The sequence below is a fragment of the Prunus mume genome, linkage group LG2 (genome assembly GCF_029339155.1).
Source record: "Prunus mume cultivar Tortuosa linkage group LG2, ASM2933915v1, whole genome shotgun sequence".
Lineage (NCBI taxonomy): Eukaryota > Viridiplantae > Streptophyta > Magnoliopsida > Rosales > Rosaceae > Prunus > Prunus mume.
In genome coordinates this window covers 14,556,820-14,569,304 of record NC_142699.1, presented here as the reverse complement: position 1 = coordinate 14,569,304, position 12,485 = coordinate 14,556,820, and the positions used below count along the sequence as shown (strand labels likewise).

General features: G+C 37.0%; 1 pseudogene across 1 annotated transcript; it reads right to left on the bottom strand.

The window, feature by feature from the left end:
- Positions 1 to 10,099: 10,099 nt before the first annotated feature.
- Positions 10,100 to 12,074, bottom strand: LOC103321288 (aldehyde oxidase GLOX1 pseudogene; annotated as a pseudogene). The gene has a single exon (XR_016124249.1). The product of XR_016124249.1 is annotated as an aldehyde oxidase GLOX1 pseudogene (transcript).
- Positions 12,075 to 12,485: the final 411 nt, after the last annotated feature.

The window sequence follows — 12,485 nt, the reverse complement described above, 5'->3', positions numbered from 1 at the left end:
GTTCTAGCTTCCAAAATTGTTTTGTTTCAGGGGACATATGACTTGTATCCATGACCATGATTTCCCGATCCGTCTTCTTAATGTGTTGTTTGTTCAAATACTCCATTTCTTGTATATATTATGGTCGAATTGTCATCTCATTCTCTTGGTGTTTCTTCTCAATTTCAATTCTTATGGCGCTCTGTCTTGCAATTTCCTCTAAATTTTTTGATTTATTAGTGCTAGAATTACTCCATTTCTTTGCCTTCGCAGCCTTTCGGCCAATGGGCTTCGGCTCCTTTTCGATGGATGAGTCTTGACTCATAGGGGAATCAAGAAGTGAATCTGATGTTGTTGAATCATGGAGTGACGTCTCGTTTAAGATAACGGGGGGACCCGTGAGAATAATACTGAATCGTGTGCAATTTTTCACCACCTCCCAACATTCATGATGGTTGAAAGTTTTTTTGCTTTGTCCAATTGCACCAAACCACATCTGTGCTTGCATAATCTATTAACAAAAAAAAAAGCAAGAAATATTTAAAATATATTGGAAATGCAAGTAACATAAAATAAAATAATGGAAATGCAATTAACCTTACAAATATATTGGAAATGCAACAAATATTAACAAAATATTATTTATGCAAGAAACATTATAATATATATATATATATATATATATATTAGGACATTAAACTTAATAAAACAAAAATTACAAAATATTTACCTCTCTACTAAGGTTTTGCCCACTTCTATGGTTGTCCATCGCTTTTGCCAATGCATCTCTCCATTTTGCTACATCTTTGTTGAGAATTTTTCACATACTAGACAATGCTATTTCTGTATGAATCGACCTCGGAATTCTTTCACAAAATTCGGCATGAATTTTTTTCCACATATGACAAAATTTCATCTCATTGCCTGACATGGGACAATGACTAATTTGTAGCCAAGACTCAGACAAGAAAACATCTTCTATGGTGCTCCACGCCCCTCCGGTTTTGATAGAAGAAGCTGTAAAGATAAGAAATAAAAATACAATTTGAAAGAAAATAAAATGTTGAGTAAGAGTGGATAATAGTAGCAGTAGAAGAAAATGTATGAGGATTGATGTTGAAAGTGAAGGGAATTGATAAGTATTTATAGAAGAAAAAAAAATCAAATTTTTTTGGTATTTTTTATAAAAAATTTCAGTTTTTTTTTCTTCATAATTTGATAGCCAAAAAGACTAGTCGTTGGATTGGATGAGGAGAAGCGGATCGGGCGCCCAGGCGAAGACACGTGTCTTATAGCCGTTGAAAACGCACAAGGATGACGTTAGCATGCGGTTCAAATTTTTTTTGCCGATGGCGCGTGACGTCATCCTCCCCTCGAGCTGCAGCTCGGGCAAGACTTGCCTTCGGGCCAACCCGTCTTCGTGGGTCCCACATCCAGCCCCACCAAAATGGCCCGCTGGAACTAAATTTTTCGCTTGGCCTCCCCCTAGCCTCGAGCTTGGGCTCCTCGATGGAGCTGCTCTAAAATTAAAAAATCCATGTTGTACTTTCAAATCTTGTAAATTATTATGATATAAATCTTTTAAAATCCAAACGTAAATAATCCTGATTATAAAAATGTTTTAAAAAAATATTTTTAAGTCATTACATTCCTAAATAGTCTTTTGAAATCCATTGGACTTATTTATCCTTAAATAGTCTTTTAAAATCTCAAATGAATACATCCCCCTAATTCAATACCTAATTATGCAGTTTCTTCACCGCTTTACCTTCATCATTCAGATAACCTTGGCATTATTATTGTCTCCAAGCCTCTTATAGGAGATAATTACCCAACTTGGAGCTGAGCTATACGCAGAGCTTTGGAAGCCAAGAATAATCTTGGATTCATTGATGAAAGCTTGACCATGCCTGCAAAGGCATCCCCAGATTATGACCAATGAATTCGCTGCAACAGTATGGTGAATTCTTGGATTGTCAATTCACTCTCTGCAGAGATCTCCAACAACGTCATTTATACCGGGAGCACGCTTGATGTCTGGATTGATCTCAAGGAACGTTTTTTGCAAAAAAATACTCCACGCATATTTGAGATACACTGAAGCATATCTAATCGCCACCAAGGGACATCTTCTGTGTCAACCTATTACACTGTCCTCAAAGGATTTTGGGATAAACTTTCATCATACACATTTGTAGCTCCTTGTTCTTGTGGTGCCATCAATTCTCGTAATGATATCTTAGAGGAGCAGAGACTTATGCAATTCCTCACAAGCCTTAATGAAGTTTATTCCACTGTTCGAAGCAATATTCTATTGATTGAGCCATTACCCACAGTTACTAAGGCCCATGCTCTTATTTTATAGGATGAACGTCAACGTTCATTGAGTTCACCAACTGTACAAATACCATATCAATCTGCCTTGGCTGCTATTTCTCGTTCATCATCCAAACCAAAATATCATTGTGATTTTTGTGGAGCAGATGGTCATACTGAATCTCATTACATGAACAAAGATCCTTCACAATACCATTGTGATTTCTGTGACAAGGATGGGCACTCCGACTCTCATTGCCGCTACAAAAAGAGACATGGCAATCAGTCTACAGGAGATCAATCCACTGGAAATCAGTCGAACAAGAACCATGCACCAAGCAGGAATAATAAGAATAGATCTAATAAGCCTCATTTCGCTGCTGTTGTGCATGCCAATCCATCACCGGCCAACACCGGTGTAACTCTCACTGCAGAGGAATATCAAAAATTTCTTTATATGGTTTCCAATGGTAAAAGTAGTCATTTGGCTAATAATTTTTCAGGTATTTCATGTGGCCTTACCTCTAGTTTCAATTCCTCTACTTGGATTATTGACTCGGGTGCCACTGACCATATGATATCAAATTCAAAATTGTTTCATACCAAAACACTCATTACTTGTGCACCAGTTAAATTACCCACTGGCCAAACAACATCTATTACACATATAGGCCAGTCAAATCCATCCCCCACATTACCCTTGCAAAATATACTCTTTAAACCTTCATTTCAATTCAATTTAATGTCCGTTCATTAGATTACCAAGTCCTTAAATTGTTCTGTTACATTTTATCCTAATGAATGCATTTTTTAGGACCTAGTTACGAAGAAGAGGATTGGCAAGGGTAGTATGCGTGGTGGTCTCTACTACTTGGATTATGAAGATGCTCCCATTGTTTCCATTGTCACATCTGCAACCTTTAATCTTTGGCATTGGCGTTTAGGCCATCCCTCCCATATGGTTCAATCCAAGATTTCACACATTTCATATTCTATTTCTTGTTTTAATAAGGATACTTGTTTGATTTGTCCATTAGCAAAACATGCTAGAACTCCTTTTCCTAAGTACTATTTCCAGTTCCAAATGCTTTGATTTAATACATTGTGACATTTAGGATCCTTTCACTATTTCATCTTTTATTGGTACTAAGTATTTCTTAACCATTGTTGATGACTATTCCCGTTGCACTTGGACTTATCTCATGCATTTCAAATATGAAGCTTCCCAACTTATGCAACAATTTTTTTCTATGATCAAATTGCAATTTAATTCTTCTATTTGCAAAATTCGCACTGATAATGGTTTAGAATTTCTCAATGCTCCTCTTCAACAATTTTTTTCTTCTATAGGAGTGTAACATCAATGCACTTGCATTGGCACACCACAACAAAATGGTGTAGTCGAGCGAAGACATCGTCACCTTCTCAATGTGGCACGATCCATCCGTTTTCAATCTCATCTACCTCTCCAATTTTGGGGAGAATGCATCTTGACAGCTACATATCTCATCAATCGATTACCAAGTAAGGTTTTAAACGGTAAAACATCCTATGAAATTTTATTCGGTAAACCACCGACATATACACACTTGAAAGTTTTTGGCTGTCTTTGCTTTGCCAACAATGTCTTACACAAAGCATACAAATTTAACAAACAAGCCACACGTGGAATTTTTGTTGGCTATCCCCACAATGAAAAAGGTTACAAAATTTATGATTATCCTCCCATAAAATTTTTATTAGTCGGGATGTCTAGTTTTTTGAAAACCATTTTCCTTATGAAACAACACCTTCCACTCATGATCACACCATTTTTTCACCTCCAAATATGCCTACACTACCCACAGATACCTATGACATTGAAATTTGAAACCCCTCCATCTTTTCCTTTCGCTGCACCCACTCCTACACCTACAGACCCACCATATGATCTCACAGTCATCATCCACTTCCTCTATATCTGATATTAATAATCATTCCACCCCATCACATATTCTCCCTACATTGACTACGAACAATCACACCACACCACTTGTCCATCCACCCACTACTCCTTCCACTCATTCGCTGACTTCTCCAGCAGTTGATCTTGAACCACGTTATACGTCAACCACCCATCAAGCTCCTCGACTACCACTGTTACAATACCCATGTCAATCCATCTTTGGTTAACAATGGTACCCGTTACCCTCTATCTTATTACCTCACTTATTCTAATATTTCTCACCCTCACAATGTTTTTTTAGCATCTATCTCTATTGTAGAGGAACCTACTTCCTATTCACAGGCTTCTCTTATTCCCCATTGGTGTGACGCCATGCGTGATGCACTCCATACTCTCGAATCAAATTCCACTTGGTCCCTTGTTGCTCTCCCTGCTAACAAACGCCCCATTGGTTGTAAATGGGTATACAAAGTCAAACGGAATTTGGATGGTACTATCGAGCGATTTATAGCTCGCTTTCTTGTTAAAGGTTACATGCAACTAGAAGGTCTTGATTACAAAGATACTTTCTCTCCCGTTGCAAAATTGGTCAACTGTTCGAGTTCTCCTTACTATTGCGGCCTCCAAGGATTGGCCTCTTCATCAATTAGACGTCAACAATGCCTTTTTGCATCGTGACTTACATGAAGACGTCTATATGCAACCCCCACCTAGTTATGTCCGTAAGGGGGAGAATCTTGCTTGCAAGTTACATAAATCGCTCTACGAACTTAAGCAGGCTTCTAGGCAATGGTTTGCCAAATTTTCACAAGCCATTCTTGACGCTGGTTACATTCAATCCAAAGCCGACTACTCTTTGTTTGATAAACATAAAGGTATCTCCTCAGTGTTTATACTAGTGTATGCCGATGATGTAATTATCACAGGTTCAAATGCAAATGAGATTTCCATGCTTAAGAACTTCCTACATCAGCGATTCAAGCTAAAAGATTTGGGCAATCTCAAATATTTCCTTGGAATTGAGGTGTCAAGATCACGACGAGGCATTTGTTTGAACCAACAACATGCTTTGGATATTATCAAAGACGCAGGTTTATTGGGAGTTAAACCTGAGCCTTTTCCCATGGAAGAAAATCTAAAGCTCAACAATACTTACGGCAATCTACTCAATAATCCAGCCTCATACCGCCGCTTGATTAGAAGACTTATTTATCTAACTGTTACAAGACCAGATATTCTTTTTGCAGTTAATATCCTGAGCCAATTCATGCACCAACCACGCCAACCACATATGAAAACTGCCACACATTTAGTTCATTACTTAAAGGGATCACCTGGTCAAGGTATTCTATTATCCTCTCATAATGAATTAAAATTACAAGCTTTCTATGACTTAGATTGGGCAAGTTGCCCTATGACAAAAAGATCAACTACGGGTTATTGTGTGTTTCTCGGAACAAGTCCAATTTCATGGAAAACCAAAAAACAGCCCACTGTACCTAAGTCCTCATCAGAAGCCGAGTATAGGGCAATGACATTGGCTACATGTGAACTACAATGGCTACGGTATCTTTTACAAGATATGGGTGTATCACATTCCTTTCCTAGTATACTTTATTGCGACAACAAGGATGCCATATATATAGCAGCAAATCCGGTCTATTATGAATGAACCAAACACATTGAAATTGATTGCCATGTTGTTAATGAAAGAATTCAAGACGGAACATTATGTATTGCATTCTTTCCTTCTAGAGATCAAATAGGAGATATCTTTACAAAAGCATTGGGCAAGGAAACTTTCCTACGATTGTAAAGCAAGTTGAATCTTTTAGACATACACGCTCCAACTTGAGGGGGAGGGTTAGAAATCAAGGCTTAATATAAGGAAGACTTTAGGTTGAAGTTAACGTTGTATAGCTGTCTTACTTGGACATCAATTCTTTTCCTTTTCTGTAATTACCTTAAACATAGGATCTGGAGATTTATTTCATTTTGTATTCCTTAAGCTTTGTTATATAACTGTAATCTTTGTACAGTGATTATATACAGAAAACATTCACCATATTTTCTTATATTATATATTATGGTTTATATTCATTGCATTCAATATATAATTAATATATGGTTCAGTATAATTAACAAGCAATAAGCATAGAGCTCATAATCTATAAACAAAAGCTTGAATACAACGTGCAAGAAAGAGACTTTTAGCACAAATAGCCAGACTGAAATCATATCTGAGTTGTCATTCAATCACTTTTCTGAGATCTTTTCTCTGCCTTGATTTTTCATATGTTTCGTCTGTGAAAATTTTACTTGAATTTCTTTAATGGCGTCAAGAGAACTTTGTTAATGTTTAGTAATTAATGAATTTCTCAATTTGTTTATACACATGGATTTACTTTCACTTGTTATGTTTTTACCAATTGATGTGAGGTAAAGTATGTCCTAAAGTTGCTACCGACAATGTTGAGTTTTTTTTTTTTTTTTTGGGGTATGGATCGGCAGCGGGTCATTCCTTAATAGATACAGAATTTCTGATGATCTACGTACTTTCCAATCAACCTACAGAAAAAATGTACTTTCCAGTACTTCTTTGGACAGCAGAAAAATTCATGCTTGATAGATACAGAATTTCTGATGATCTACGTGTGTGGCAACTTAATTTATTTTATTTTTGATGACATGCACTTGTCATGAACTTCATACTGACTTCATAGTCAATCGCAAGCCTGGAATTTTTGGGTCAACAATATAAATAACTCGGACAGGATTTTGAAACTTAGAAGATATATGAAAACTATATATAATACGAAATCAGTTCAATTGGTTTTCTGCTTGACTAGTCAGAGATACGTACAAGTTCCGTGTTGATAATTGTGTGAGTGCAAACCTTTTTTCAACACTCCACGATCAATTTCTCTGCCTCCATTCGTCATTTGGCGTTAGAGTTCTGTGGGGTTAATTGTTTTTATCTGTATTCTGTTTCATTCTTCACTTAAATTTAATTTCTATGTTCAAAACACACTACTACATTTTACACTTTGCGCGACGAATAAAATTTTGTCGCGCAAAATACATTGTAATCGCACAAATTTCAGAGCGACAGAAATTTCGTCTCGCAGAATCCGTCACGCAAAGATCGTGAAGAAAGACTTTGCGACGAAAAAATATTGGTTGTGCAAAGTCACTTTGCGCGACGGAAAATATTGGTCGCGCAAAGTCACTTTGCGTGACGAAATATTTTAGTTTTTGACTTTTGGTTTTATTATTTCTTTAATATTAATTTAATTATATTAATTTATTCAAATGTTTACTTTTTAAATTTAATTTAATTGTATGATTTTTTTCGTTACTTTAATTTAAATTTATATTAATTTAATTATATTAATTTTTTTGAATTTTTACTTTTTAAATTTAATTTAATTGTATGATTTTTTTAATTACTTTAATTTAAATTGACATATTCAAAATAAAATTACATATGAAAAATAGTGATCAAATTATCCAATAAATAAATATATATATATATAATATTCAAAATGCACACATAAATTAACAAAGTACAATAATAAAATCATAAGACAAGCGTATTGTGGTGGTAGAGGCGGAAGATATGTTTTGATAGCTTCCTAATCCTCAACTTTAGCCGTCAAAGTCTCGATGATTCTCTAAAAAAAAAAGGTCAAATAACAAAAAAAAAAAGGGATAATCTCCCCTAAAATTGTTATACCACAAATCCAACCCAAACTCCAATCCCTCCCCTTTACTCAATCCCAAACCCCACACAAACTCAAAACTAACTCCAAAAACACATATTAATGAAAAAAATTTAAAATTTGGAGAGAATATACCTTTTGGCAAGATTGAGAGTGAGTGAGAATGAGAGAGAGAAGTGAGTGTGAGAGAATTAGAGAAGATAGTGATAGAGAGATGAGAGAGTGAGAGATAATGAAAAGAGAGATGAGAGAGTGAGTGAGATTGAGAGACAGTGAAAAGAGAGTTGATAAGAGATTAAGTGAGAGGAGTGAGTGTGAGAGAAATGGAAGGATTTGTTGAGAGGGAAAGAGAGAGGAGTGTAGAGAAAGACATTGAGAAAATGGTGGAGGAGTTAATTTTCGTTTTAAAAAGTATCACTTTGCGCGACGAACAATATTGTTGGTTGCACAAAGTTTTGCGCGACGAAACATATTGGTTGCGCAAAGTTTTGCATGACGAATATTCGTATATTAGTCGCGCAAAGTTTAAAAAAATCCCGCTTACCATTTTTGGTACCCAAATTTTTTGCGACGAAAAATACATATTGGTCGCGCAAAGTCTAATTTTTTTATTATTTAAAAATCCCGCATCCCATTTTTGGTACCCGTCCAAATTTTTAGAGTTTTGCGCGACGAACTATTGGTTGCACAAACTTTTGAGCGACGAAAAATTGGTTCGTAGCACAATATTTATAAAAATAATTGTTATAAATAATAAAAAATAAAATTATTTTATTTTACGATTTAAAATATAAATAAGGTTAAAGCTACTTAATAAATGTATATACAAATAAATAAATTTAAAGTTACTTAATAAGTAAATAAATATATATATACACACACCATTCAACGATCCAACCGTCAGACTTGTTTGTATATACTTCAAGATCGTATACCCCAAAAATCGCAAAAAACAAACATTTAGAGACCTAGTATAACGGGACAAAAAATTTCAATGGTTATAAATGAAAAATCACGATTTAACGGTTATTTTAACTCCGATTTTGATGATTTTTTGCAGCTACACTCCTTGACCCTATATGAATACAATGAACTAATTCGATCGTCAATTTAAAATATTTACACTAGTGGATACCACAAAATCTTATGTTATATTTAACAAAAGTATAAATAAACTCTTCATTGTTAGTGAATATATTGTTTTGATGGCATACGCATTCAACAAAACTAGTTTCAATCATCCAATCGTCAAACTTAATTGTCTAATGAGCCGCCTCGTTCATTCAAATTCACCTACAGATTGAGACAGAGACCATCACTGCAATTTGGCTTAGCAAATTGAGTTGACAGAGTAAATGATAGTTGTTTCCTAAACCAATAAAATAAAATAAAGAAACAGAGACAAAATCACTTTGTCGCAAAATATATATATTCATTTCAGGAATTGAATTTCATCTGTGGAGAATTCATGTATTTACTTCACATCAATGAATTGAAAAGTAAGTGGGGCCACACAAAATTAGGAATTGAATTCCTAATTGTGGAGGAATTCAATTCTTGAGTGAGATGTGTTATTATAATTCCTAAAGAACTAACCAATTATGAATTCATCTTTTTTACCCATTATATCCTCACACAATTTTTAAAATTTTAAATTTGTCATATACTTTAATCAAACAACGATGGCATTTTAGTAATTAGTATGAATCATACCCCAATTTCATATGGTTTAGTGAACAAATTTAATAGGAATCCGGAATCTAACTCCCCTCAATCCATATGGTTTAGTGAACAACTTTAATAAGAATTCGGAATCTAATTTTCCTCAATCCAACTCCTCCTCAATACAATTCATCCCAATTCAATTACATATTAATAAACATGGCACAAAATCACTTTGTCGCAAAAGATATACTTTCATTTCATCATCAAAGAAGTTTCCACAATATTCCACAATATTGAATTTCTTAATTATCAAACTGCCATGTATTTTGCTTGACCAAAAAAATAAGTGTCATATATTTTAAATTAATAAGATATCAAAGAAGAATAATAATATAAATGACTTGCTTTAAGACGTGTTGAAACAATGCACCGCCGTGAGTACCAAGTATGATTATGCACTGACGCCAAAAGGTTCAATGAAAACAACTTATCCTCCGACTTTATTCATGATCAATCAGTTTATAATACAACTTGCAATCTTTGGTAAAACAAAAACAAAATACAACATGGAATATATAATCGATCAAATAATATTGACACAGAAATCCTTAGTGATCTCTGTTCGTCAAGATTTTTAATTTTACAACAGATAATAAATAATTGAGAGGCTTGTGATTAAAACTTAAAAGAACAGGAGGAAGCAACTATACCTATATCATGTATATGGACTTCGATCTTTTTTTGGTCGAATGTACTCTGATCTTTTGTCACATAATTTGGACCCAGATGCCGTCACTTGGAATTTGCTGATGAACCACATACAAAAGATAATATCCCGAAGGCGCAAGATTTCCCGAAGCGGGCGTCGTCACCTCAACTTCATACGCGGACTTTCCAACACTCTTTACGTTCTCGGAAGCAAGAACCAAAGACCTGTGATTCATCGAGAACGAATGTGTCGTAAAAGACGGCGCCACCATCGTCACTGACACCGAATTCGTTGCTAGTGTTCCCGTCATGGAAAACCGAATGGTTAATTTTTTACCGTAATTGATCTTAGCTTGTGATTTCGGTGAGACGATTTTGGGACGCACATTTGCGTACTTAGCGTCCAGATAATCAGGACTAAAGGCCTCTACTCTTAACTCCGTTGGGAAAAGCACGTTAGTGAACTCGTAATTAGGATGAGGGTTACTGCCTCCAACCAGCACTCTACCATCGCGCAGCAACACCGCTGTCGAATGGTACATCCGCGGGATGGTGGTCGGGTTCTGCTGCTCGAATCTTGACCCGGCTGCATTATCGGGTCGGTAAACAACGGGGTTCAACACCGGGTTCCGCCCGAGTTCCCAACCCGCTGCCCCATTTGACGCACCATTGATGATTAAAACGGTGCCGTCCGGAAGCAATGTCATGTCACCCATGACTCTAGCTTGAGGCATGGTCTCCATGACCCACTGCGGGTTTGGGTCGGTTATTTTGATCCGAGCGCATGTATTTAGAGCTCCCGTAAAAGTACCCTTTGTTGCCTTGATATAAGACCCTGTGGGGGCTCCACCACAAACCAAAACCTCGGCCTCAATAGACCGGGCCTTTAAGTTTTTTAATGGCAGCAACACAGCTGAGCCCGTGCTCGGGTATGACCTCGGGTCGCCTCCGGGTATTTGCGGGTAAGTTTTAACGACGTTGTTCTTGACGTAGTCGAACAAAATAGCACGATTGTTGGCGAAAATGAATAAGTTGCCATCCACGTTGAGGAAAACAAAAGGGTAGAGATTGTTTTCGGCGTCTGGGTCATTGGTCTGCACGAGGAACGGCAGACTGAAGACTTTGTTTGTAGACGCGCTCTTGGGATAAAACTCGTAGTTGAACTGCCGCCTTCCGCCGATGATGATCTGGCGTCCATCGGGCAGAATATGATCGGTGGCGTACCAACGGCGAGCGGCTAAGCCGTTCTCGATCTCCTTCCAATCACAACCGGTGCAGGGCTCGAAGATCCTCACTCGGCGCTCGCCGTTGGTGAATCCGCCGGTTTGGATGAGGCGGCCGTCGGGGGCAACGGAGCCGGAGGAACACCAGACGTCGCTTAGCACGGTGAGGGGGCGAAAGGTGTTGGTGGTGACGTCGTACTCTGCGGAGTGGGCGGTGCAGTCGTTTCCGACGCATTTACCATCGGGCAATGACAAGTTGGACTTGCCGAAGTCGGTGCGGTCGAAGAGGACGACGCGGTCGTTGTGGAGGAGCTGCATGTGCATGGCGGAGATGCCGATGTTTTGTTGCAACAGTTGCCATTTGCCTCCGGCAGCGTGGGCCGGAGGAGAGATTGAGAGGAGGAGGAGGAACGTTGAAAGAATGAGAGTTGGGTGCTTCATTCTTTTTTTCTTGTGTTTTGGTGTTTTTGAATCTCTTAAAAGGGTGCTTTTGGCGCTGTAAGTTGCTTGTAATTGTCTCAATGGCTGGCCGTCTTTAAATACTAGACGGAATGGGAAGACAGAGCCACCGGCAACGCATGCATGACGTATGCAAAGGAGTGGGACCCACAAGGTTTGCGCTTAATGAAAACGACTGTTGTTATAGTTGAAGAAGAGAGCAAAGCAACACACAAACACAAAATCTATCTCATCTCATAGAGTAGGAATGCTAGCTAAGCTTGCTAAGCTAGGTCTGCTTTGACTTCCGTTCTTTTGTTTTTAAATCATTTGATTCGTTGGTTGATGAAACTTATTTCGTCTTTTTTTTTTTTTCTGTTTATTGTAAATGTGAATATTCATTTTAAAGCATATTATATATTATGGATTATATCCATTGCATTTGGTATATAATTAATATATGGTTAGGTACTTAACAGAATGATAAAG